At 41.7% G+C, this 27575-nt stretch overlaps 1 long non-coding RNA gene across 1 annotated transcript; it reads left to right on the top strand.

The window, feature by feature from the left end:
- The first annotated feature begins 3255 nt into the window (after positions 1 to 3255).
- On the top strand, positions 3256 to 15344 carry LOC138487716 (uncharacterized). The gene is made up of 2 exons (XR_011274528.1): positions 3256 to 4077; positions 13687 to 15344. It is a non-coding gene; the product is annotated as an uncharacterized lncRNA (long non-coding RNA).
- Positions 15345 to 27575: the final 12231 nt, after the last annotated feature.

The raw sequence follows: 27575 nt of genomic DNA, 5'->3' as shown, positions 1-27575 counted from the left end.
CGACCCCTTTCTCCGTGGTAGCCCTAAAGGTGTTTTAAATACTTTAACTACTTGTGGGGTCGGCCACCCTCTCTCTTAACATTGTCTTTCGCCTTGCATCTACCTCTTTAAAAGTTTTCTACTAAAGACTTGACTGCAGCTACAAGAACATTTTTGCTCGTAAACTCTTGGTCCTGTACCACGGACTCTGGCTCAGGCCTATTGACTCTGGCTGATTTGTTAGATCTGCTCTCACTAGATCAATTTTCAATGAGAAATGTGTTGATGCCTAAATCTTCTAAACCCCTCTTCCTTCCTACTGTTTTAACTTGTGAAGTGCCATTTTGCTCAGTTTTCATGTGAGTGTAGGTAGGGGGTGTCTGAAGATATTTCGGTTTAACTTGTACTTTCCCTCCCTTTCGTTGAATTGGTAGAGTGCCATTTGTAGTAGGTTTTCACTGTGCCGTTTTTCTCAGTTTTCACTATACCGCAAACTTGCCTACAATTGAATAGGGAGTTGTATATGCTTTTCTTTTGACTAAACTTAACTTACTTTATTAACTGTGATCTATGTGTTGACTTAGTAGTGTATAAAATAAATATATATTCTCTTTTTAATGCAAAACATTGGTCAGTGTTTCCTTGCTCCATAGTACTGTACTACCTATTGTGTCAACCCTGAATACCAACTACATTTTTGTGGGACAGACTGATACCAAAGGGTATTTATTGCTCTCACCTGTAGTCCTATTCTGGGATAGTGCTCCCTAAGGGAACTGCCCTGGATTCTTCCTAACAACGATCAATCAGCACAAGACATTCCAAATCTGTGTCATTGGTCACTTTGATAAAATACTTGTGCCTAAAAGCTTGTGTACAGTCTAGAAATAATTGACCATAGCAGTGGCCCTTGATTTAATTGTGCCACAATTAATGCTTTGTTGTAATGTGTCTGTCTTTCCTATCTCCTTGGCATGCTGTTCAGGATGTTTGTTTGCATGTATGAGGTAACGAGTGCCCAGAGTATGGGATGCCGTGTGATTGTGCTGCTTTCCCTGCGCTACTCTAAGTTCTTTAATACACAGTTATGAACCTTCCCAATGGTATGTATTTTGCCAACATCTGAAGCCTGAAAAGTAGATCCACGCAGGCTTGACATGTGGCCAACTTTGCACCAGACCTGCAGATGAACTGGCCTCCTGTTAAATCTCAGTTACCAGTTTAATGGTATGCACTACAGAGTGTAATTTGCTTTCTGACTTTGAGAACATTCAGACATGCAATTGCTTATTTTACTACAGCCGGTGAGAGCGCTAAAGCCGGTAAGATAGCTCAGTGGGTTGAGTGCTCACTGCTGTGATGTGTGAACTGCAGGTTGCAGGTTCGACTCCCGGCAAGGCCAATTCAGTCTTTCATCCTTCGGAGGTCGATAAATAAATACGAACACAGGATGGGTGATATTATGTTTGTTGAGTTTATATAGCGCTTTACACCAAATCGCTTTAAAGAATAACAACAGGTACAATAGTGAATGAAGCATAATTTACAAACATGAAACAAACCAGTGGAACAGTATCTAGAACAATATTGTAGGTATATTTGTTCTATAGCAAGCTCTTAAGCATAAGTGCTATATAATAACACATCATTATCATTTGGCCTTGGATGTGTGCTTGCATTCCCATTAATTTGGTAATATGACCTACACACTGATATTAACGATGCATATGGTGATCCATTCTTGTATAAAAAATGTACAGTGATATTGTTACCTTTTCTCTTAGTGTACTTAGGAACAATGATATCCGATTCCACTTCCTGTTTTGTCTAGGGGTGAAAGGTCATGTTCCATTGCTTCATGTGATGTCACTTAGGACTGAGGTCAAATTACATCACTTCTTGTGATGCCATCAGAGGTCAAGAGTCGTATGATGTCACTTCCGCTACCCCTGGGCATTTTGGTGAAATGACGTCCCTGGATACAAGGGAGCGAGGAGTTAACAACGGGTAGGTGGTAGGGTGGGCAATTAGGCAGCAAGGGATCTTAAAGCAGCCCGGGGAGGAAGCAGTGAAGAGCAGATCACCCAGTCTCAGGTAAGGTGGGCAGCAGAGGGTGTGTTGCCCTTTGTGTAGGACATTGCCTTGCAACGTTTATTTCCTCAGCACTCTCAAGTCCAATCATATTGCCAGTGTCGGACTGGGGCACGAAATTGTCTCGGGCACCAATGAAAAGTGGCCCACAGTTCCAAATGGCAATTCATTCCTTTTGTGACAGACAGTTTGAATAGTACCCAAGGGAGAGTTATTTTATTTATAAAAATAAGATGCAAATCGTGCAATTTAAAGAAAATGTATTCAGCAAAAATGATCAAAACGACTTGCTGCAGAGTGAAGTAAACGACTTGCTGCAGAGTGAAGTGAACTACTTGCTGCATGGTGAAGTAACTCATAGAACTGCCCACATTGGCCACATAAGTGGCCCACTTTGACCCAAAAAATGGGTCCACACTAGCATTTTGCATTTCTGGTTCGGGCATTGCCCTATATTGCCCCATGATATGATATGGCTTTTATAATGCGCCTATACACAAGTGTTTCAAGGCGCGAGTCCAAGCCTGCATATTGCTCTGTGTTTGTTCATATATATATATATACATATATATTTGTTTTCAATAGTTGAATCTCTGTCTTATTTTCCGTGTCGTGTTCTATTTTTAACATAATGAGCACTGATTTGACCTCATTTCCTCTTCTTGTTTTGCTTTTGTTGAAGAATTAATTCTCTCCCCGTGAAAGCGACTTCACGGCACGTTTAGCAGCGCGAGCAATAAATCCGATTAATAAAATACATTATTGCCGAACTCTCTCCCCTACTCCGACTGGTCCATTAAGCAAATGAAATAAAGGCAGTCCGACTATCACTGTTTTGTCTTCCCGGTGATTAAGTGTGCAATAAAAATGATATTAAGTATAAATTGTGCGGAGTCCTATCGAAGCAACACACCATTAAAAATACAACAATAAACAAGGGTCAGAGATCGCCCTGTTTTTCCTGAACGTGTCTAATGTACAGTGACAGCGATGGAAAGGGGTCGCTGCCTCACCTGTCCCCCCATGCAGGACAGCCGCCATGGCAACTATCATCTGGAGGTCCCTGTGGGGCTCACGTTGGGTTTTGTGTTCAATAATTGAAACGGGTTGACTCTTTAAGAAAGTGCGGGCTGGAGTTGTGAGCGCGCCGACCTGTAAGGATATTTGGCATGTTACAGCACAAGTAGCATTACAGCACTACTGCACAAGTAGCATTACAGCACTACTGCACAAGTAGCATTTTTTTTTTTGCAGCACCACCACAAGGGTGCGGTGCATTGCTATATGGGTTAGCAGATTAACAAGGAAAGACAGGCTATTCAGTCAAAAAACGATTTTAATATATAAGATGCAAAGCTATTTTACAGTTAAAAGCACACGTGTTCATTTAAAAATGCACACTATTTTTCACCTGAAATGCCTATATTGCTAGAGACACATTTGAAAATTAACAGCTAACATATTAACAATTAACCTGACTAATAAAACCTTATTTTAATATAACCCACTAATAAAATGTGTTCTCTACTGCAGAATTAGGCATACTTTGAAAACCATTTAAATGAGTGTGCAGATTTTTCTCTTCTCTGCCTGATTATCCGTGTTGTTGTGCACAGTAACGGCAGGAAGGAGGAAGTCAGATTTGCAACAATTGCAAATGTATAAGCGAAGCTATTGTTGAAAAGTAGGAGGATGAGAGATGATGGATTTCATTGGAACACGTCATAAAGAGGGCTGAGAGGAAAGTTTTAGTGGGCAGTAGCAGGGAAAAAGACAGGCAGACATCTTTCTGCACTACTGGGGAGAAGACCTGGCTGTGGGGGTGTCCTGCTGCAGTCGAGACTGGGGAAAGCTGAAAGAATTACCTTTCCACTGGCAGAGGCAGTCCTATCTGAAAAAGCTGAGAATTCCAGGCAATGACCCCGGCTTGAGAAGGCAAGCGTTCCTTTTTATTGGAGTTACGCCAAGAGAGCCACATTCACAGAGAGAAGAATCTGAACAGATAAGGTAATTACCTAACTGGGGGAGCTGTGTGTGTGCACGAAAGTATGCAGTCAGTTTAGAAAAATGAAAGTCCCGTGCGTGTCTTTATCAAGTGCTAATGTTGCAATTTAAGTTCTGTTCTTCGCCACTATAATTGCAGTGTGTCATTGAAAATGCTTTGATTGTTCCCTTTTATTGCTGTAAAAATGAGATCATGCCTAAATGCAAATTTTATAATACAGAAAATATTTGAAAACAGACGGGTGGTTTATTTTCTATTTACCATTACAATGCCAATGATGTGGGGAGATTTTTAAAAAGTGCAATGGTCATTTTAAGACAGATGTGTGTATGTCAGAATCAGTATGAATAATTGTGAGTGACTGTAGTATAACTTGTTGGAGGTACATGAGCCAACGGGAAGAGAGACTCTCTGAACATAGCTCCCTACCGTATATAAGGTAGTGGAAATTACCACAAGACTACCACATATAGCTCTCTGTCGTAAATAAGTCAGTGAGTTTGCCCATGGTGGCGCACCAACACTATCCCTGGAAATTGTGGTTTCCCTAGAATGCAGGTCTGAGGTCTCTCTAGTGATCACACGAAAAATCTAAGCGAAGATAAGGGATTCTGGACATTGGGGCCACAAATAAAACAAGGGAATTATGCTCACAAAAATACCACCAACCACGTATACCAAATATGCAGGTCTGGGTGCTGAAATAATGCATGTCCATTGTATTATTGTTGCACATGGCCAAATCTGAATACAAAGAGTGATTATTGCTAAGTTATTTCTCGGCGGTAATAAAATACCGTCAGGCCCCAAATCTCCACAAAATACCCTACATATTTATGGTGCGTTGCAGGCCGGGAAAGTGATCATAGAGTACCTACTGGGCGTGGCAAGCGTGTCTCACACTGCCATTTGCACATTAAAGGGAACCCATTTTATAATAGCAGTGTGCCACTAAAAACGAATTTCAGAATGTCACAAAGGGAAACCACATTCTCAGATCTAGTGCAATATTTAGAGGCAAAGTTATTTGCACATGGGAATTGGTCTTCGAACAGTACCTTAGAATGGAGTAACCGCATTCAGGGTGAGGTGCAGAAAGAAAAACTAGACAATATTTTTGCAGAAGGCAGCATAATTCAGGTCTGCCTTACAAGATTATTGAATGCAGCCGATAAAAGTGCAGAGAAAGACTGTTTAATACGGCTATGCGGCAAAATATGGTTTATTTTAAACAAGTCACTGCGAATGCAAGAGAATGATACTCAGCTAATTAACAGGTTAAAGACTGAATTAGATGGGGCAAGTAAAAATCAGGAAATGTTGAGAGCAGAATTGGATGTATGCCAAAAAGACATGCAATTAAAATGCAGAGACTTTGATACTCAGTTATCCAAAAGCAAGAAACAATTTGAAGATAGTGAGCAAGAATTGACACACTTAAAAGCCTTAGTGGATCACATTAGGCAGGATAAAGATGAGGTTGTTTCAGAAATGCAGATTTTACAAAAAGAACATTGCGAAAAAGAAGGTGATCTCCAGAGTGTAGAACAAGAAATGATTAAAATGATTCAAGAAAGAGACAAGAGAAATAAAGAGTTCAATGAATGCCAAATGCAAATGTGCGATATGCAGGAGGCAATTAATAAAATGAGTGATGAAAATAATTATTTGCATGATGAAGCCAACAGACTCCTTAAAAAGTGTAAGGACTTAGAACAGCAAATGTGCATTCCCAGGTCCCAGGAGAGGCGGCAGGGTACCACATTCAATGGAGTGGAGGTGAATTCTAGCTCTGCCCAAAGAGCTAGTGCCCCAGTGACTGGGCCGGTGACTGAACTTGGTTGCAGCGCCCTTGGGGGATTTGATACTCCCATTGGGGGCAGCCACCAATCTCATACACCTGAAAACAGGATTGAATCACAAAATAGTGCAATTCCATGCATTGCAACAAGTAGCCCCATAAAAATAATGAAATCCATTAAAGCCCTGATCAAACCATTTAAAAAGGGAGGTGAATGCTGCATTGAGGATCACTTAGAAGCGGTGCATGACATTTTTAAAGCGCTCCAGATACCTAAGGAACAGTACAGACAATATTTTCATTTAACTTTAGATGCCCCGACGGCCAGCATCATAAGGGGATTAAATGAACAGCAGAATATGACATGGCTGGAGTTTGAAAAAGAAATTAGGCGCCATTTTTCTCCTTTTCAGTCATTGCAGGAGGCAAAGAAAGTTGCGTACACTATTACTGCTGGACCTAATACATCACCTCGCCAATTTTTACAAGACTTAAAAAGAGCATTCTCTCGCTTTGATGTATCTTTTGACTCAAATTCCAATGAGTTTAAAACCGCATACTTCTATGGGCTACAGAAAGACATCATATCCCAATTGGTCCGTGAATTTGACCGTGACAAGTCCCTTGAATGGATTGTACATCAAAGCACCAAGCTATATGAGGTACTCTATTGTCAGGGTAGAGAAAGTGATAAAATGAAAGATACCAGGCCTAAATCTAAAGAACCCTCAGCCACAGTAATGGAAATCAGGTCAGCCAAAATGTCCCTTGAGTCTGCTCAAAGCCAAGGTAAAAATAATGTGACACCTGAACAAAGGGGTAATCAACAAAGATCGCCATTTACTGTACCAATGTTCCAATCACATGATCCTAGTAATAGAGAGAGCTACATCAGCCCTAGATATTTAGGAGATAGACCCCGGGTAAGATACCGGTCTGATATGGCAGGTATGAACAATAACCAGAGACAAAATCAAGATCAAAGAAATGATGGTCCCTACCAGTCATTGGGGACACAGAGCAGATTTGATCCCAGCACCATGATATATGGTAATCAGGATAGGCCCCGATATGTGGATCGATTTACTGATAATGGAAATCAACATAGGGGCCAGTACCCACAATCTGAGAGACAGGACATGAGGCAAAACGTGAACTACAGTCCACGCCAGTACAATGATTCCCCACCAGGGGATTATAATCAAAGGATGGGTGCAACCCGCTCCCCTCCACAAATGAATCAAGAGTTCAGAAACCATCCCAACCGGTATCAATCACCTGAGAGGTATCAGAATAGATCCAATCAGGGGGAAAACAACCAATATCGACCTAGGCCACAGAAAGAGGATCCTAGAGAGGTGGAAAGGTTCCAATGCCTTGAGGCCCAAGTGAAAATGTTAGCTGAGCAAATAGGAAAGCTCTATACAGCGCAAAAACAACCTTCCAAAGAGGGGGCTGATGGCCATAGCAATGACCGGGGGGCTTCCGAAAAGTGACTAAGTACTCATGATAACTGCAGTGTCAAAATGACAGATTGCTCTGATATAATTTTGCATAACGACTCTGAGATGTCTAATGGATTAAAAATGAAAGTACCAGTAAATGAAATTGTGACAGAAAGTGCAAATACTTCTAAAAAAGAGGTACGGTTTAACTTAGAGCTAAATAAAACAGTAAAGGTTTGCACAAATGAAAAAGAAACATTAGGAATTCCAAAAGAACAAAGGGACAGATTTAAGAAAATTGACTCATGCATGGGGAATACCAGTGAACAGGGAGTAAGTGGGGATGCCATAGCTCCTTCCCTGGGCAAGCAAAACAATTACCAAACACAGACAGAAAAAGGAAATACTCACAAGGAGGGTACAAGTCAATCACCTGAAAAATTCTTTGAGCCACATATTTTTGAAGAGGCTGAAAGGGCTGGTATTACACTAAATGATCACAAATGCACAGAATTAAAAAATGACAAATTGCTGAATGATGTTGTGACACATGTTCAGTTGGAAGGTTGTAATGTGGTCTCTGATGTTACCCAGATGGATGGGCGAACGGTGGCCACACTCCAAAAAACCTCTGAACATGGAGAAATGAATAAAATATCTCGCACAGAAATGGGTAAAAAGGAGGGAAAAATGTCTTTTCATTTACCAATGTGCTTAGCCAAAAGTGAAAAAGGCCTGAGAAAGGTGAGCCCTGAAATCAGTAAGAATTCACATTTCTTATGTGTATTAGAGGAAGTTGAGGACAGATATTATGCACCCATCACTGTAGAAGAAAAATGCCACACCTTTGCTATGATTGACACTGGCGCACAGGCCACAATTATGTCCAAGGAGCTGGTAAAGAGTATCAATGAAGGGAGGCCTCCACAGAGTCAGATCACAGTGAAGGCAAATCAAGGCCCAGTGCATAACTTTAATGGGGAGGAGGTGCCCATCATAGGTGTAACTGAGGTTGACATAAAAATAGGAAAGCACAGAATGAAACAAGAGGTATTGATCACATCTATTAGTGAAATTCCATTTCTGATGGGGACAGATTGCCTGAAAAGATTGTCTCCTCTCATAGATGGGGTGAATGGAGTGCTGTGGTCCTTAACCAAAAAACCATTGAGGCCTAAGAAACTAAAATCACAAAACAGCAATATAAAAGAATGTCACACCGTTGCCAAAACAAAGGATGCTGTGGAGGTATATCTACAGAATAGCTGCATACCTAGTGTCACTGTTATATTAAGGTGTCAAGACAAAGATCAGGGCGACAATGAAAAACTACCTGTACAAATATACTTGGACCCAAGGAAAGATTGGCAGACTGCCATAGACGAACACACATTACGTTTCTATTTAAAAGAGAATACATGCAAACAGAATATTGTTCCTAAAACAGATTCAGAAAAACACATTACCACTCTGGCAGAGATACACATGGAAGATGAGCAACCATGGGTTCACGCTGGTATAAATGATTATCTTAAAACAATAAAAGCCACTTTAGCGCTTGAACATGAAAGGAGTTTCATTAATGAGAAATTGTTGCAAAAAATTATGGAGAGGGAAGAAATCCCGAAATTTAGGATTAAAAACCAATATGTTTCTGGGTTGGACAGTCCAGACTTTGAAAACCGAATTACAGGCAGATGCATGCTTAAAATTAGCATTGGGCAGAAAGCAATTTACCATAATGTATGGATAGTGAGTGGAGCACAAAATGAATTTTACATGGGCAATGACATCATGCACAGAATGTGTATGGTGTTAGATTTCCTTAATCAAAAAATATGGTCGCGCCTAGGTGGGCCGGCGCCTGAATTTGAAGACAAAAGAAGGGCTTATCATTGTGCACAACTAGTTCCTTATGCAGTCGAATTACAGATGAGGAAAAATACTATTGTTCCTGCATTTACAAAACAGTTTGCAATAACACTGAAATGCAAAAATGGACAGCAGATGAAAGGCTCTGATGCATTTGTATGCCTGAATGAATCCATAAAACAGCAAGGCCTGGATTATGAATACATTCCATTGGTAGACATTGGTGAGGGATCTGTAAAAATCATGGTGAATAATAAAGGTTGTCAGGATATTCATTTAGAGGAAAACTCCCCATTAGGAATGGCCATACAAAAATCACATTATACGGCAGATTTAAATAACATGGTGATTGGGAATATTCCTGAAAAATATGTAGATGCCAAGGGCGAGTTGCCAGAACACCTGGACTCTCAGCCCAAAGGAATGTTTAAAATTCATTCTGTGTATCCTTATGATTCAAATGAGACAGTGTGCTGCCATCAAGAGGATTGCATAATATTTAATTTAAATGAAAATGAAACAGGAAATCAGCCCATTGAAGTGGAAGCTGATATGCCAAAATATTTGAAAGTGGCAGCTCTACAAAAAGACACAGCCACACAGTTAGAGGAAAGCGCTGAGATTCCTTTACCAGAAGAGTTTCCAGAATTTTCCAGAATGGTAGAAGAGCAGATCTCCTTAGCGGATGCATGTAACAGCGATGAGGATCGACGCACTCTGAGGGAAATATTTATGGAGTTTAAGGATGTATTTGCAAAAGATGCTTATGATTGTGGTTTAACTGATTTACATGTGGCCACACTACCAGAAGGTTGTAGCAGAAATCCAGTGTTTGTACGCCAGTATAGACTACCGCTGGCATGTTTAGAATCATTGGCAGAGATTATTCAAAATTTGGAATCACGGGGAATAATTAGGCCCATTCATAGCACATCCAATACGCCTATTTTAGGTGTGTTAAAGCCAAATGGTCAATGGCGGCTGTGTGCAGACTTAAGAGAGTTAAATAAAAGAGTACCAGTATCTAGATGGCCACTACCATTCATTGATCAGGGCCTAGCTCAGATACATGGTTCAAATGTATTTACCACGTTAGATCTCACATCTGGATATTGGTGTGTGCCATTGGCAGAGGAGATACAACACCTATTTTCCTTTACATTTGACAGGACTCAATATGCCTGGCTTAGAGCTCCGTTCGGGTACATCAATAGTGGGAGTGAATTTGGCATATTTTTGAGAAAGGCCATGCCGGATGCAGCGGAAAGAGGGACAATAGTTTATGTGGATGATGTCTTGATAAAAAATGAAAACCTTAAAAGCCATTTTGATGAAATAAGACATGTGCTTGGCCAATTGCAGAAAGCAGGCGCCAAAGTATCTTTGCAAAAAGCACAATGGTGCAAGAAAAAAGTGAACTTTCTAGGGCATGAAGTGACTGAACATGGGCTAAATCCACAAAGGAAGAAAATAGAGGCCATACAAAGATTAAAAGATCCTAAAAATGTGAAAGGAGTAAAAAGTTTATTGGGGATGACAGGCTATAACAGAAAGTTCATTGAGAATTATGCAGAAATCACTCAACCATTGACTAAACTGCTTAAACTAAATACTCCCTGGAGATGGGAAAGAGAGCAGTCTGATGCAGTGGCTAGATTGAAGGAATGTCTTGTAAAGGCACCATGTTTAGCATACCCCATAAAGAACAGGGATTTCTTTATAGAAATAGGATTTTCTGAACATTGTATGTCAGCAGTGTTATCACAAAAACACGATTTGAATCACAAAACCATTGCATATGCAAGTAAGGCATTTTCCCAAGTTGAAATGAAATTTAATGGATGCGAAAAGGCCCTATTAACCACTGTGTGGGCGCTACAACATTTCCGCCCCATTGTTCAGGGAGAAAAGGTGATTATTGAAACAAATCATCAACCTTTGCAATTTTTAGAGAGTAAAAGAATTAGATCAGGCAATCTAGCGCAATCCAGAATCACTTCTTGGACGCTGGCATTACAAGGTTTTCCAGTAGAAGTAAGATATGGACAAAATAAAAAGAGCCCAATTGCTCAAGGGTTAGCTGACTTACATGACTGTGCAGCTGAACAAATAACAAATGAAATGGATGTGGAAGCTAGTTTACAGGAATTTGAACAATCACCACACAAAGCTTTTGATGAAAAAACATGCAAGGATTTGCCAACTGTATACGTGGATGGTTGTGCTTTTCACATTGAAAATGACAGTAATAAACAATTAGTGGCAGGAATAGGAAATGTCTGGTTGAAATGTGAAGGCGTTCCTAGTATAGGGATGAGGATTGGAGATAGGAGCGGTCAGGTGGCGGAATTGGCAGCCATATATAAAGCAATTGCTACTGCAGTTGATAAAAAGTTCAGTGAAATTGTCCTGGTGACTGATTCTGACTATGCACGGAATAGCTTTGTGGAGTATTTGCCTGGTTGGAAAGCAAGAGGCATGGTTACATACAACAAAAAGCCACTTAAACATGGAAAAATGATACAAGCCATAGACAAATTGGTGTCAAAAAATAATTTGACAATATACTGGAGAAAAATTCGTGGGCATTTAAAAACACCAGGAGAGGATAAGGAGGGAAATGATAAGGCAGACCATCTGGCTAAGATTGGGGCTGTGATGGGAGAATTGCTACCTATTGATTATTTAATGGGTGAAATACAAATTGATGCAGTCACACGTTCTAAAGCACCAAAGGAGGTAGATCAACCGGTGGTGCAGTGGAGTCATGACACGCCAGACCAAGATTTGATTGAGGCACAAAAGAATGATCAAATTTTGGGAATCTATTATAATCATTTGATGGATCCTGAACAAAATCCTTTAACAGAAAATGATTGTATGGGAAAAGAAGAGTTGAGGGTGCTATTAAAGAACAAAAAACGAATTAGATTACAGGATGGACTCATGATTAGAGAGTCCATAACAGGGCAAATACAGTGGGTAGTACCCCTTTCATTCAGAGGACTAATGCTACACCATGCACATGATGCCATAACTGCAGGCCATAGAGGTTCACAAAAGACATTAGAAATACTAAAAGATTATGCTTACTGGCCACATATGTCCCAAGATGTGGAATTATATACTAGAGGATGTCTAGTATGCGCCCAATTTAAACCTGCTTCACCAATGCATAGAGCACCATTGATGAAAAGAGGCCTAACTCTCCCATGGTCAGATTTGCAAATAGACTATGTAGGTCCTTTAAAAAGGTCGAGCAGGGGACACCGCTATATTCTGAGTGTGGTATGTTTGATGTCAAAATGGATTGAGTGCATTCCCGCACCAGATTGTAGTGCGCAAACAGCAGCCACATTGCTGGTGAACCATGTGTTCTCAAGGTTTGGGTTGCCACAAAGAATTGAGTCAGACAGAGGAAGTCATTTCACAAGTACTCTAATGAGCAAGGTATGGCAAATACTAGGTGTGAAAAGGAAACTACATATCGCATATCGGGCGGCGTCTTCAGGTACAGTTGAAAGAAGCAATAGGTCTGTTGTGGACATTTTAAAGAAATTTGTGGCAGAAGCAGGTTCCAGCTGGGATTTGCGTTTACCATTGGTTTTGATGGCAATCAGGTCGACTCCTGCCAAAGCATCAGGTGTTAGCCCCCATGAGGTCTTAACAGGTAGGAAAATGGTGTTACCACAACACCTACTATACAGAACACATGAGCAAACTCTAGTGAGTGCATCCACAGTTCATGAATATATTGATGAACTGAGGAGGCATTTGCAACATGCATTTGCTTTTGTGCAGAGAAATCTGGAAAGAGCTGCTGACAGTGCTAAGTCATATTATGACAAAAAGACATCAGTAAAGGAATACAATGTAGGGGATCAGGTGTACAAGTTTCATTTTGGAAAAAGTAAACAGAAAAATTCTAAATTTCTGGCAGCCTGGCAGGGGCCATTTCAAATTATAGATAAAGTCTCTCCTGTAGTGTATAAAATTTTGAAAAATGAAGGTGAAACAGCAATAGAGCAGTTTGTCCATGTAAATCAAATCAAACCATGCCATCCCAGACATGAGATCAGGCAGCTTGAGCATGTGGAAACGGATAGAGTCCATTGAGAAAATAAATGGGTGTAATCAGGAGGCAGTGACAAAGAAGTTAAAAAAAAAGTTGATTGTTATGATGGCACATAAACACTGTAATATATGTGAAAATATATAATATAAATAAATAAATAAATAAATATATAATATAAATAAATAAATAAATAAATGCACATATAACGGAAGCTCGTGGTTGGTGTACAGAGAGAAAGTGTATTAAATATTGAATGCTGTTTTATATGTGTTTGTTTTCTTTTAACTTGTGTTTAATTTCAGAAAAAAGAAAAAAAAAAAAAGAAGTATTTTTACCAAGCATGTTTTATTTTTGGCAAAAAGGTGGAAATTAGTATTGTGCTATGTACTTAATCTGTTTATTTTCTATTTTGATTTAGACAATTAACATTATTTGATCGGAGGTTCCGGGATCAGAGGCCACGGGAGACGATGGAGTCCTGGAGTCCCCTGGATGAAGACCAAAAGATGCCTGCCTCCAGGTGGAGGTGAAGACAAAATAACCGGAATACCAAAAGAGATGAATACTGTGGATTCAAGATTGCCAAGATGAAAGAGTACTCGAATGAACCGAATAACATCGCTGGTCGGGACATACCAAAAGAGACAAAGCAAAAGTTCCGGCATATGAAGTTCCACGTATTTATTATTTTAATTATTTATTTTAACTTGTTATATTACTTATTTGTTTTAGTTAGTTGTTTTATTTCATTGTTTTTAATTGACTTGGAAAATTTAAACTTAAAGTAATGCCACTTCCACTGAGAAGGCAAATGTGGAACATTTTATGAACTGATGGACTCAGATGAAATGTTAATTGCAAATTTTCATTGATGCACATGAATATTCATTTTGTTGGATTGCTATATTGTAAAAATAAAAATAGAACAAGTTGTTTTTAGGAATTGGCTTGGATTATAGCCAAGTTCTAAAAACAAAAGGAGGGTATATGTAAGGATATTTGGCATGTTACAGCACAAGTAGCATTACAGCACTACTGCACAAGTAGCATTACAGCACTACTGCACAAGTAGCATTTTTTTTTTTGCAGCACCACCACAAGGGTGCGGTGCATTGCTATATGGGTTAGCAGATTAACAAGGAAAGACAGGCTATTCAGTCAAAAAACGATTTTAATATATAAGATGCAAAGCTATTTTACAGTTAAAAGCACACGTGTTCATTTAAAAATGCACACTATTTTTCACCTGAAATGCCTATATTGCTAGAGACACATTTGAAAATTAACAGCTAACATATTAACAATTAACCTGACTAATAAAACCTTATTTTAATATAACCCACTAATAAAATGTGTTCTCTACTGCAGAATTAGGCATACTTTGAAAACCATTTAAATGAGTGTGCAGATTTTTCTCTTCTCTGCCTGATTATCCGTGTTGTTGTGCACAGTAACGGCAGGAAGGAGGAAGTCAGATTTGCAACAATTGCAAATGTATAAGCGAAGCTATTGTTGAAAAGTAGGAGGATGAGAGATGATGGATTTCATTGGAACACGTCATAAAGAGGGCTGAGAGGAAAGTTTTAGTGGGCAGTAGCAGGGAAAAAGACAGGCAGACATCTTTCTGCACTACTGGGGAGAAGACCTGGCTGTGGGGGTGTCCTGCTGCAGTCGAGACTGGGGAAAGCTGAAAGAATTACCTTTCCACTGGCAGAGGCAGTCCTATCTGAAAAAGCTGAGAATTCCAGGCAATGACCCCGGCTTGAGAAGGCAAGCGTTCCTTTTTATTGGAGTTACGCCAAGAGAGCCACATTCACAGAGAGAAGAATCTGAACAGATAAGGTAATTACCTAACTGGGGGAGCTGTGTGTGTGCACGAAAGTATGCAGTCAGTTTAGAAAAATGAAAGTCCCGTGCGTGTCTTTATCAAGTGCTAATGTTGCAATTTAAGTTCTGTTCTTCGCCACTATAATTGCAGTGTGTCATTGAAAATGCTTTGATTGTTCCCTTTTATTGCTGTAAAAATGAGATCATGCCTAAATGCAAATTTTATAATACAGAAAATATTTGAAAACAGACGGGTGGTTTATTTTCTATTTACCATTACAATGCCAATGATGTGGGGAGATTTTTAAAAAGTGCAATGGTCATTTTAAGACAGATGTGTGTATGTCAGAATCAGTATGAATAATTGTGAGTGACTGTAGTATAACTTGTTGGAGGTACATGAGCCAACGGGAAGAGAGACTCTCTGAACATAGCTCCCTACCGTATATAAGGTAGTGGAAATTACCACAAGACTACCACATATAGCTCTCTGTCGTAAATAAGTCAGTGAGTTTGCCCATGGTGGCGCACCAACACTATCCCTGGAAATTGTGGTTTCCCTAGAATGCAGGTCTGAGGTCTCTCTAGTGATCACACGAAAAATCTAAGCGAAGATAAGGGATTCTGGACATTGGGGCCACAAATAAAACAAGGGAATTATGCTCACAAAAATACCACCAACCACGTATACCAAATATGCAGGTCTGGGTGCTGAAATAATGCATGTCCATTGTATTATTGTTGCACATGGCCAAATCTGAATACAAAGAGTGATTATTGCTAAGTTATTTCTCGGCGGTAATAAAATACCGTCAGGCCCCAAATCTCCACAAAATACCCTACAAAATACCCTACAGACCACTAAAATTATGTTTCTAGAATAACTAAATAATATGCAGTTAGCCTGAACCGAAATACCTTATGCAAGAATGTTTGCAGAGTCATTGGTTGTCGATATCCGATAAGACTGACTGGATTTTATTGGTTGTTGGGTTAGCAATTTCTTTCACAGATTTGTAGGATATTAAAACGCATGCATTTATTTGAAATGCTCAAACGCAGAAAATGTCCTGAAAGTTAGTCATCAAATTGTATTTTCTTAGCGGGCACCAAGCAATGACCTTCACATTACCGCTTGCGATCACCGTATCTCCTCTGTTTTTATTTTTCAGAGCTTTCCTCTCCTGCAACCCACCCTCCAAATCATAAAGGGACTAAACAGAGAGATCATATTACAGCCCACAATCTGATGAACCAATACTGGCTGCCTGTCAAACCTGCATCATTCAAGACCAGCTCCCGCAACATCTACAAATATCTATTAAGCGAGGCACCTCCCTTCTGGCCATAAAATTCACCAACCCCTAAGACCGGCCCAACATAAGACTCCAAAGCATTGTCAGTCTCCAAATCACAACAGACTCGGCTTTTTTCACCTGCACTTTAAGAAACACCAAAGAACACATCCCTTCAAGAACCACCGCACCAGCCTGCGTAATGGGACCATCCAACTCAGGGGTGTTGCTAGGTCTGGAAAAGACCCGGGGCTACGCTAATGTCTGAACTCTCCGGACTGGGGGCTAGCTAGTCTTTTGGCTGTAGCTCCTGAGATTCTATCCGGGGCTACAACCAAAAGACCATGGGCTATAGCCCCCTTAGCCCCCCCTAGCAGCGCCTCTGATCCAACTCTCCAAGGGCCTGGCGGCTGACATGGAGGCCCTCGCTCTCCTTCTAGGCACACAATCTCCCGTTCTTCCCCCTGCCCCACCTTCAACACTGTCTAGCCTAATGCATTTCTCTTTGTAGAGCATTCCGCTGCTTCCAAGCTCTATTAATACTTAAGCGCTGCTCTGTGTCTGAGCCCTTGGACTGGGGGTGGGCATATGGATCAATGGGCAGATATTTGTGAGGAGAGTACATTTGCCTTTTCGCTCGGGTCCCTCATTTTAATCCAACTTCCTCATACCCAATTGGTTTGGTAACAGAACAGGCCTCCTCACAACCTTGACAGCCCATTGGTTATAGCCCTCAAAAACTCAGGCCAAACAAGCTAATGGGATATGTATTTCCTGCCATCTGCCATCCTCTCTCTATGTCACCTCTGGGATAGGTTCCTACCTTTTCGAGAGAATAAAACAGTTCCAAGTGTAACAAAGTTATGTGGGTGGACACTGGGGTTATCGGCTTGCATTTTAGAGCGCTTCATTGATTACAGACATCGTTTAGCAAACATGATGGCATTAGGTCTTTTTCTGCAATACGTAGAATATCTGCACGCGGCGACAGGATCCAGGCTGAGCATTGACCAATCCCGGATAGTTTGAGGACAATTCAAACCGGATGCTAGGCAACAGTACAGGGTGCACATACCTGTCCACATCGCTCTTAGATTTAACTGTGCACCATTCCTTGACCTCTGCCTGTTGGGTTTCTCTTAGAGTGCTTTCCAAGAAAGCTTTTTTGGGTAAAGCCCTGTGACCGCAGCTGGATCCTGCTCATCTAATTAAAGGGTTGAAACACTCCTTATAGTTACATTTTTCAGGCAGGCAGCTTTTTTCTTGTCAAATGGCCCAGACCCGATTAGACTTCTGGGGTAGAATGATAAGGCATTCATATATTATTAGAACCAAACATTTCTCTATTGATAGTGATTCACATCTATCCCAGACTCTACTAATGGCTGCCTCTACTGGTGATGTGGAGAGTGTGCTCTCCAGAGCAATGGTAACCGATGGTAGCCGTTAAGAGGTAGCCAAGGAAAAACTGAAGACAACCAATGGCAGATGAAGACCAACAAAACAGAAATAATACATGCTTCACTCTCAGTCAAATGGGGATACATTGACCATACCCCACCTGCTCCTTCTTTGGTTCAAGCGCTGCAGCTTGAGGGGTTCAGAGTACCAGAGAGAGGAATTCACGCTGTTCCCAAAGTCAACAAGATTTCTTTCGAACCATGACTTTCACTAAAGGTAAGCCTGTGATCATGGACTCAATGCAATAGCAGTGGATGATTGAGAAAGATGGTTGAATGTTTGTGACAAATTATTGTAGAGGATTTATGAAGAATCGTAGTGACCTCTTGTTTGTTAATGTAGGTCTAGTGACTGCAGGGGCTGGAGTGTTCATAGAGGATGGTCGTATGTAGAGGTGCAAAGCACAATCAGCTTTGATTTGCCATTAGTAGGAGTTATTCACGCACTAAAACACATATTTTCAAGAGTCTATAATTCAGTTTAGAGCTATAGTCCCTCAGATGCCTTCAAGGATAGCACATCTAAATAATAATGGACAATGAGTGGTTTCATCCTAGAAGTTGAATGATCCTGAAAGCTGAGCAATCCTGGAAGCTGGGTGATCCTGGTAGAGGAGTGATCCTGAAAGCTGAGTGATCCTGAAATCTGAGTGATCCTGGAAGATGAGAAATCATGGAAGTTGAGTAATTATGAAAGCTGAGTTATCCTGGAAGCTGAGTGATCCTGAAAGATGAGTGTTCATGGAAGATAAGTGATCATGGAATCTTGCTGATCATGGAAGTGGAGTGATTGTGGAAGCTGAGTGATCATAGAAACTGCCTGATCCTGGAAGCTGAGTGATCCTGGAAGCTGGGTGATCCTGGTAGATGAGTGATCCTGAAAGCTGAGTGATCCTGAAATCTGAGCTATCCTCGGAGATGAGAAATCGTGGAAGTTGAGTAATCATGAAAGCTGAGTGATCCTGGAAGCTCAGTGATCCTGGAAGATGAGTGTTCATGGGCACTGAGTAATCCTAGAAGCTTGATTGAAGCTGAGTGAACCTGTAAGATGAGTGATCATGGAAGTTGAGTGATCATGGAATCTGGCTGATCATAGAAGTGAAGTGATTGCAGAAGTTGAGTGTTCAAGGAAGCTGACTGATTATGGATGCTGACTGATCCTGGAACTTGAATGATCCTGTAAACTGAGTGATTGGATAAGCTGGTTGATCATAGAAGTGGAGTGACTGTAGAAGCTGAGTGATCCAGAAAGCTGAGTGATCATGGAAGCTGGCTGATCCTGGAAGTTGAGTGATCCTGGAAGCTGAGTGATCCAGGAAGCTCAGTGATTATAGAAGTTGAGTAATCCTAGAAGCCGAGTAATCCTAGAAGCTGAGTGATCATGGAAATTGAACGATCATGAAGTTGAGTGATCATGGAAGCTGGCTGGTCATAGTAGTGGAGTGACTGTGGAAGCTGAGTGATCCAGGAAGCTGAGTTATCATGAAAACAAGCTGATGATAGAAGCTGAGTGATCCTGGAAGCGGAGTGATCCAGGAAGCTGAGTTATCATGAAAACAAGCTGATGAAAGAAGCTGAGTGATCCTGGAAGCTGAGTGATCCAGGAAGCTGAGTGATCATGGAAGCTGGCTGACCCTGGAAGTTGAGAGATCCTGGAAGCTGAGTGATCCAGGAAGTTGAGTGATTATAGAAGCTGAGTAATCCAAGAAGATGAGTGATAATGGCAGTTGAGTGATCATGGAAGTTGGCTGATCATAGAAGTGGAGTGTTTGTAGAAGCTGAGTGATCCAGGAAGCTGAGTGATCATGGACACTGGCTGATCCTGGAAGTTGAGTGATGCTGTAAACTGAGTGCTCCAGGAAGCTGAGTGATCATGGAATTTGAGTGATCATGGAAGTAAGTAATCATGGAAGCAGGCTGATCATATAAGTGGAGTGTTTGTAGAAGCTGAGTGATCCAGGAAGCTGAGTGATCATGGACACTGGCTGATCCTGCAAGGTGAGTGATCCTGGAAGTGGAGTGATCCAGGAAGCTGAGTGATAATGGAAACCGAGCGATCATGGAAGTTAGCTGATCATAGAAGTGGAGTAAGTGTAGAAGCAGAGTGATACAGGAAGCTGAGCGATCATGGAGGTAGGCTATTCCAGGAATTTGAGTGATCCTGGAAGCTGAGTGATACAGGAGGCTGAGTGATCATGGAAGTTGAGTGATCATGGAAGTTGGCTGATCATAGAAGTGGAGTGATTGTAGAAGCTGAGTGATCCAGGAAGCTGAGTGATCATGAAAACTAGCTGATCCTGGAAGTTGAGTGATCCTGGAAGCTGAGTGATCCAGGAAGCTGATTGATCATGGAATTTGAGTGATCTAGGAAGCTTAGTTATCATGGAAATGGAATGATTATGCTTCAGGAAACAGGCCTTCTGTTGTTATTGGCATGCCTACTGGAACAACATAACAGTGTCAATCCCGACCACGCCAACTCTCTTACAATTGAGGAAAGGTCTCAAGACCTTACTCTTCAGTCGATACCTAGGCTCATTATGTTACCACATCATATCCCAACCCTATGGTTGCGAACTCCCATGCCACATATGGTAATTTTCCCTACATACATTATATATTATAGTTAACACCATACACAGCGCTCTGTGTCTTCCTTGTTATGTTTTTGCTACATAAAACCCGAAATAGAAATCCTGAAAATCGAGGGTTTTAGAGGCCGAGCTCTCATCGGGGGCTGTTCCTTACTGTCTATTCTCCTTGGTTTGTTAAGCGTGAAGGAGCCAACACTCTGCACGTGTGCAGGCAGCTCTGCATGGAGAGGATTCTGCATCACACGTCTCTATGAGTGTACCCTTAGACATGCACTAATTAGCACAGGCAATTAGATGCTACTCACTCTGCAACAAGTGCGACCCACGCTCAGCAATTCCCATTGAATCTCTGTCGTCCTTGTGCAAGACATGCTCAGTTCACCGAATACTATGCATACGTCCCCAGTCCACGTCAGTTCTACAGATGGATCCATTACTTTGCTGATGACCTTTCTTGAGACTTTTTGCTTCATAGAAAAATATTAATTATTGAAGTAATTTTCCAACCTGTACCTAAGATATCTACCAATGAGCACATCCGTAGATCCTCAAGGCTCGCGGAGGATTATTATTAAGCCTTACCACGGGTTGTCCGTGATTGTGTTAGTTTTGCCCCGCGTGTCACTGGAGAGAATTAAATCAGACCCAAACCAGAAGGTTCATATGAAAAGAGATTATACTGATGAACGGCATGCATTTTCCACCAGGAGGGAAATTGTATTTTTGTTGTTGCTTTTCTTGACAAGTTGGGCTATTGGAGATAAGAAATGCCTGCGCATTGGGAAATTCACATCATGTGCGCGGTTTAACATTTTCAGTGTGATGGGGAGAAAAATGTCTGCGGATACCCGGCAAATGAATGCAGAGAGGATTGAGTATGTCAAAAGTCTTATTGGCTGCAATGAGCAGCTGTCGCGGTAAGTCTATCTACACAAATGCAACACGCCGGGGAGCGGGGAGAGCTGCAATGGATTATGGCGGCTCAAGGAAAGTTATTAAAGAAAGAAACGAAAGGAAGGGGGAGTAATAAGAGGGGGCTTGCAGAGAAATGGTACACATAGTCCCAGCATGGTGAATGAAATCAGCAGGTTGAATGGGAAGACTTATCCAACTCTGAGACTTTAAGACACGCACCCAAATAACAGGTTCCTTATTAAAACTGATCTCCCCTACAGTCCGGCTAATTTTTAACCTAAGCCTGTGGCGAACTGCAAGATCAAGGAAACTGTAAAGTGGCTCTCAGGCAAGATGTGTGTGTGTGGTATGGTGTTGTGTTAGTTTAGTTTAGTTTATTTGTAAAGCGCTACCGAACCCTCGGGTAACTGGGCGCTAATTCTTTAAGTACAACAGTGCTTACAGATTGTTGCACATACGAGCATGTGAGTAAGATACATTACAGTGTGGTTCGAGGGACCTGGTTACAGAGTGGACCAGAGAGAAGCATAGTAGATTATGGCAGGCCAGTTACAGTTTTGTTCGCTGCAAACATAACATACATTTGAATGAGGAAGCAGATAATAGATTAGGTTACAAATACAAAGTAAGGTAATGGATCCGTTGGTTATAGTTAAGTGCCTTGGCCTGGTTATTGTTGGGTGCTAAGCAGTTCCTGGACTTTGGCTCTAAGTGTTAAGCAAACTCCAATAAATGCGCACCAAACACCCACCAAAATCATGTAGGGGCTCATTTAGAAATCAGCAGAGAGGAACATCTGCCGGTTCTCTGCCAGCAGAAGCAAGCTTATGTCAAGTTAGCACTCCACTGGCTTTCCACCATGGATTCACTGGCAGAAAGCTGGCAAAAAGAAACTGCAGATTTGGCACCACTTTACCACCGCTGGATTCTTGATGTGAAGCCACTGTGGTGCTAGGCAGGTTTCCACCAGCGGAAAACCGGCAGATTTTAGTCTCCACCGAACTCTAAATGAGTTCTGTAATGTCCAATAGAAATAATGGTGCCTGTGTGTAAACATGCCTGTGTGGAAGCACACGTCATGGGTGTTCTTAACACAACATCTATATGTTCATGTATGCACTTTAATATATTAGAAAGCATAAGGCGAAGGAACGTGTTGGCTAGGGCAAGGACCTTTGTTCACCATTGTCAAGTCAATGATTATAAACTACTGTATTATTAAAATCCGTTGCCAAAATAATGACAGGACACGCTTGAAGTCATTGGTGTGTATATATTCATGTGTATTCATAGCGTCTCCTATAGTTTAATGTCTGTATGGAACATTGCCTGGTTTAGCACTGAGATGGCCCTAACTATAAAATGAACCTTTAACTGTCTATCAACAAAAAAGAGCCCCCCCCTCTAACCCCCACCTCTACTTTCAGGAGAGGCAGCACAACAGCCCCACAAACGTAGTGGTTGAAGTGTACAAAAAGAAGTAGGGGAACTATATACCCTGCTAGCTTGCCCCCACTCCCCACAAACCCCATCGCCACACCCCCTCCCACACATAATCCAGACCCCCAAACAAACGCTCCTGTTATTTAAGGCAATGTTCAGTGCAGTGCACGGGAGTGCACGTTTTAACTTCTTCCTACACTTTTATTTTGTAAACTAAAATATTCCAGAACGGTTTCTTTTTAAAATTAAAATTAAAGTATAGGAACAGTAAAACTTTTTTTTTAAAGAAGAGGGGCACCGCTCCCCACCACCCCCGCCCACTTTGACCAAGGCACAGAACGCAGCATGGCTTTGGCACAGCTTCATGGGAGAGTCCGGAACAGTTTGGCAGGAGACAGTTTCCCCGTTGCAATCTATTGATTTGCTAAGCATGCGTCTTCATGATAATCTGGGGGGGCGTGGTCTATGTTCTCCAGCCTTGCCTCTCTGTCTGGCACGTGCGGGAGGCATCAGGCACTCTGCTCATCATCTAGACGCTCGTGAACTTGCTCAGCGCAGTGGAAACTGGTGGCCACCATGTTGGAAAACACTCTGAAGTCAATGGAGTTTCCTTTGAGTTCTTTGATGTATTCTATTATCACTCCATGGGGGGAGGTGTGGCACTTTGACCATACTGCCATCAGTTACACTCTGCTGGTGCCACGCTCCAATAAACAGAGGCATCTGCGTAAGCCTACCACTCCCAACCACCATGTCTGAACATTCCATATTCCAATGCCCTTACTCTGAGGTCAAGCATCGGTCCAAATCCACAGAACCCTGTCCAGGGTCCTGATCTTCTTCTCTGCCTCTGTGCCTCTACATATCATTGCTCAGAAATGATAACCCAAGGAAAAATTGAAGAGGCAAAACATGTTTAAAAATGTAAAATTAAAAGTGATATTAATGGTAAAATATGAAAATAGTAACAATAATTAAAAACTAGAACAGTTAACTGTAATATCATCTTAAAACGCAAAGCTACTAAATTTAGCATTTGCTATGATTAACGTGAGATTGTCATAAAATAGTGTGGGGCTGGTTAAAGTAATATTAATTTGTTATTTATATGGTGCCTTCGCCAAACTGCATTTCATAGAACATATTATTATTGCATAACTGAAAGTGGTATTCATTTAAAAATCTAAGAGGGTTGAAAGGTTGAGTTTACCTCGCCAGAATTCATGTCTGTGAGCCGCATATCACAAACAGATCTCAGTCGCAAGTGCTTAACCTCCTGAGCAATCTTAATTGCTATTTGCTGTACACTCCAAACCCATATATATGTGTCTTTCTCTTTCCCCCTATCTTTCTTTCTCTCGCTCGCCTACACATAATCTAACCCTCCTGTCCCTCTAGCTGTCTCTCTCCCTTTTTTCTCTCTTTTCCCCGCTTGCTGTCTCTCTTCCCTTCACTCTCTCTTTCTCTCTCTCTCTCTCTCTCTCTCTCTCTATACATATTTTTTATTTACTATTTTATTTGACTATAATTTAACCTGTTAAGGCTGTTTATACATACACAATTGGATTAACAGTAAATATACAATAAAACTGTACAACTACAAAATAAATTGTTCAGATCAAGCATTTGCAAGGATTATGAATATAATGACTGTGTTAGAAAGCTATTAAATCTAAACTCTGTTCAATATTATAGCACCTTTTTGTTAGATGACCAATGAAGGCAAGATCATCCCACAGTAAAGGTTCTTGCTCTCTGATTCTATGGAGCCCCCTTCCTCTGGATAGCAATGCCTTTCTCCTGATTGCAGCCAGACTGTCACGTGTCAGAAAACGCCATTTAGCCGGGTTCCAGAAGCTTGTTCCCGCGCAATATGCATACCCGCAGATCTCGACATATCCCTTTGCGCCCACCTAATGTCTCTAGCGATTTAACAGTGTTGACTTTAATTCTCATGAATATCTGAAATCCAATTATATGGCTACTCTAGTTAATATGGCTCAGATTTGGTGCGTCCTTCATATTAAACTAAATATTCACTACTTAGAGATGCACACGATAAATTAATTCTATTTTTTCAGTATCCAACGCATACATACATTTTTTTAGTTATTACCTGGTAACGGGCAGAGAGGCATGAACAGGGCCAATGCTATATCGTGGGCAGCGTCTGCGAGACTTGCTTTCCAGCACCAGCAGCCTGGTGCTGGAAAGGCACCCCAGCAATCTGGTGATGGAAAGGGACCAGCAGCCTGGTGCTGGAAAGGCACCAGCAGCCTGGTGCTGGAAAGGCACCAGCAAAGGCACTAGCAATCTGGTGCTAGAAAGGCACCAGCAGCCTGGTGCTGGAAAGGCACCAGCAATGTGGTGCTGGAAAGGCACTAGCAATCTGGTGCTGGAAAGCACTAGCAGCCTGGTGCTGGAAAGGCACCAGCAATCTGGTGCTGGAAAGGCACCAGCAATCTGGTGCTGGAAAGGCACTAGCAGCCTGGTGCTGGAAAGGCATCAGCAATGTGGTGCTGGAAAGGCACTAGGAATGTGGTGCTGGAAAGCACCAGCAGCCTGGTGCTGGAAAGGCGCTAGCAATCTGGTGCTGGAAAGGCACTAGCAGCCCGGTGCTGGAAAGGCACCAGCAATGTGGTGCTGCAAAGGCACTAGCAATCTGGTGTTGGAAAGCACTAGCAGCCTGGTGCTGGAAAGGCACTAGCAGCCTGGTGCTGGAAAGGCACCAGCAATGTGGTGCTGGAAAGCAACAGCAGCCTGGTGCTGGAAAGGCACCAGCAATCTGGTGCTGGAAAGGCACCAACAATCTGGTGCTGGAAAGGCACCAGCAATCTGGTGCTGGAAAGCACCAGCAGCCCGGTGCTGGAAAGGTACCAGCAATCTGGTGCTGGAAAGGCACCCCAGCAATCTGGTGCTGGAAAGGCACTAGCAGCCTGATGCTGGAAAGGCACCAGCAATGTGGTGCTGGAAAGGCACTAGCAATCTGGTTCTGGAAAGCACCAGCAGCCTGGTGCTGGAAAGGTACCAGCAATCTGATGATGGAAAGGCACCAGCAATCTGGTGCTGGAAAGGCACTAGCAGCCTGGTGCTGGAAAGGCACCAGCAATGTGGTGCTGGAAAGCACCAGCAGCCTGGTGCTGGAAAGGTACCAGCAATCTGGTGCTGGAAAGGCACCAGCAATCTGGTGCTGGAAAGGCACTCACAGCCTGGTGCTGGAAAGGCACCAGCAATGTGGTGCTGGAAAGGCACTAGCAATCTGGTGCTGGAAAGCACCAGCAGCCTGGTGCTGGAAAGGAAGGGGCGTCGATTAAGCGTACATAAATCGATGAGATGCAATAATGTGTCAGACAGCGCATTCCTTCATTTCCAGAAGAAGGGAAATGTACGTAATTTCATTGTGCTATTAATACAATGAAGGCCAGCCTCAAGATACAAACAATGCAATCAACGTTTTTTCTTAGGACAATTCAGAATACTTTTAAGGCAAAAACGTTCCAGTTTCATGGTCCTACTTCCCAGTGTGCTGCCCCAAACTTCAACTTCAAAGCACTTAATAACACTAAGATGTGGGAAAACTTTAGCATCTTATTTGTCAAAAGGAGGCAGCCAGGTGACTCTGTCATCAACATGATGCCTAGATAATCATATTGGTGCACACCCTCAACAGGTTGTGAACCAATATGCCAGGCATATCAATTTTGTGTTTTAATTTTACTCGGGTTGAATATCATAACCTTTGTTTGTCTTGATGTTTTCATTTAACTCAGCATAGCCGCCAAATTTGTTGAGCAGAAGACAGGGAAAAGCATTTGGCGTGCTATCCAGAATCACCACATCATCTGCGTAGCCTAGCAACTGTATCTCAGAGTCACCAGGCCTGGTTGGGTTTGCGTCAAACACGCAAAGTTCGTCTGTAAGAGCTAAAAGGTAGAGGTTCAATAGAATTGGAGCAAGGATGCGTCCCTGTTTAAAGCCAACAAAGATATATATATATATATATATATATAGATATATATATATATATATATCTATATATATATATATATATATATATATATATATTATAGGGTGGCCGTCGCCACCCTATAGTTAAGGGGAGTCACAGTGAAGTAGGAAATTGAAAAAATGAATCAGTAATAATGTTTGATTCGTAAGACTGATTTGGCTGAAATGTATTACATCTGAGCCCCCCAGGCAGCAATGTTTGGGACATATTCCTCAAAAAATAAAAAGGTTATTAAGAAAGCAAAAAAAAGCACTTTCGGCCTAGTTCCCATTCATTTTTCGATACACGAAAAAGGTAAATTTTAGCTCCACCGCATTTCCAAAACCGCTGGACAGATTTGGACCAGGTTTGAAAAAAATTGGGCACAAGGTGTTGTTTTGCACATGTTTTGTGGCTTGGGGTTATTCCATCCAGTACTTTTATTTTTTTTTATTTGACAGAGAAGGGGGTGCACCCTTCTCAAAAATGAATATCTAAGTCTGCCCGGAAATATTGAGTATCCGGGTGTTTGTGGTGTTTGCGAGTGATAGCCGTGGTTATAACCAAGGTTGTACCTCAGGGTATCGGAAAATAAAATGCAGAAAAAAAGGCATTTTCAGGTTGAAAAACATGAAAATGCCATCAGGCTCGAGGTGGTGGGGAGGCAAGAGGACATCAACTGGAATGTGGGTGTTGGAGGGGGCTATGGATCAGGTTTGCAAGATGAGGCTCAAACATTTTCACATACCCTCGGGTATAACCTGCGTATTGCAGTGGCTACCCGA

The sequence above is a fragment of the Ambystoma mexicanum genome, chromosome 9 (genome assembly GCF_040938575.1).
Source record: "Ambystoma mexicanum isolate Mex_15411 chromosome 9, UKY_AmexF1_1, whole genome shotgun sequence".
Classification (NCBI taxonomy): Eukaryota; Metazoa; Chordata; class Amphibia; order Caudata; family Ambystomatidae; genus Ambystoma; species Ambystoma mexicanum.
Note: the sequence above shows the minus strand (reverse complement) of the source record. Positions and strands in the feature narration are given on the sequence as shown.